Below are 1,591 nucleotides of genomic sequence, written 5' to 3'. Positions count from 1 at the left end.
TGGCTATTGTACTGATATCAAGCATCACCACCATGGCACCTTGCATACACATACCAACTGCTGGATAGGATCTGTAGACAATGAGTATCCTGGGTGTCACACAACCAGCCTATAAATATATGAAAAATTTTATTTTAAAATTAAATATATAATTAAGGGAAACAACTGGTCTTCCTTTTGTACAGTAGATCATGATTTACATTTGGTTTCAAAACAAAAAAACAACTAGAAACCGCTGGAACCGCTCTGTTAGATGTTCCACTTCTGTGCACTTAGTGCTTGACTGTGGGCACCTGGGACAGGAAACAATGTGGTAAAATACCGCCAGTCCGAACACAGCCTAAAGCAATGTGTGCTCCACTTGGGTGAAAATCTATTTGTACATAGCAGCCATTGGTAATCAACGGCTTATCAATCCACTAGGTAAGGGGGACATGGTGGATTGATAAGCCATTGATCGCCAATGGCTGCTTTACTATGTAGGAGAGCACAGCTGTGTGCTGCTTGATCTCCAATTCTCGTCTCACTCTTGGCTACAGTAAACGGACATTTGTACAAGGGTTAATGTGGAACTAAATGTTAAAAATAAAAATCTGCAATCAGTTACAAGCGTTTTTGCAGAAGGGAAAGGCGATGTCCTCTTCCAGGTTCCACCTGTCCCTTTTGCAATAAGTATGCTGACTGATCAGATTTTTTTGTGTTATGTAGAATTATAGTTCTACTTCTCAAGTGCCAATCTCCTGGTCCCTGCGGCACTATGCGGTTACTAACTTCTGAGCCCATCTTCTCTCCTAGATTATATAACCCCCTTTACCAATCCACCACCAACCTGTAAACTATTTCATGGCTTTTATTAAACAACATATAAGCTTCTGTAGAAAATAATAACCCTCCCTATTTTTATAAGCTGTGACGATGGAAATATTTATCTGCAGGTGTTATTGCTGGGAAGAAGATGCAATATCCCAGACCTCTCCATGGTGGTGGACATGTTCAGACATTACCCCAGAGTCTTTGCACCACACCGACATACAGAAAATGTTCTAAGGGTATGCTTGTTTCTACTGGTTTCAACGGCTAATATTAATGGGATTTTAATGAAATAGGTCAGTTATTTTTTTTTAATGGGAATCTTCATGAAATAGAAGGTGAAGTAGTTTTTTTTTTTTTTTAGTAGGGGCGGTTGCTATGATACTATAATGGTTACTAAGGTAAACAAAGAAGCTTCTGGAGTGGAAGGCTAGGTAGGAACAAAAATGATGGTAGGAATCACACTATAGTAGCACCAGTTATTTATTACTACAACTGCTGCCAAAGCCTATAGCAGCAAAATCCCAGCGACTCAATTTTATGGTGGACGACAGTGGAGCAACTTGTCCCCCCCACCAGCAGCCTTCTTATATAAGCCCTGGCAATGCACAGTCCATAGACTGACCCAGTGTATGGCATCTGTCCATCATCACACACCCACCTGTTCAATAGCCCGAAGAATGTCAGCACGGAGATATTATTATTTTCTATTTCCCTCCATTCACGTACTATAACAGCTTCCTTTCGTGTTAATAGCAAACAGCTTCCTCCTACTACCGGA

General features: G+C 40.7%; 1 protein-coding gene across 1 annotated transcript in view; it reads right to left on the bottom strand.

Moving 5' to 3' along the window:
* POLK (DNA polymerase kappa) overlaps positions 1-1,591 on the bottom strand; it is a 53,258-nt gene extending 51,667 nt beyond the window's left edge. Inside the window, exons 1-2 of the mRNA XM_072413964.1 lie at positions 1,472-1,591; positions 55-109 (exon numbers count right to left, since the gene is read on the bottom strand). The gene's annotated coding sequence lies outside the window, so the exon portion shown is untranslated. The remainder of the gene's footprint in view (positions 1-54; positions 110-1,471) is intronic.

This window comes from Pyxicephalus adspersus, chromosome 6, assembly GCF_032062135.1.
Source record: "Pyxicephalus adspersus chromosome 6, UCB_Pads_2.0, whole genome shotgun sequence".
NCBI classification, from domain to species: Eukaryota; Metazoa; Chordata; class Amphibia; order Anura; family Pyxicephalidae; genus Pyxicephalus; species Pyxicephalus adspersus.
Note: the sequence above shows the minus strand (reverse complement) of the source record. Positions and strands in the feature narration are given on the sequence as shown.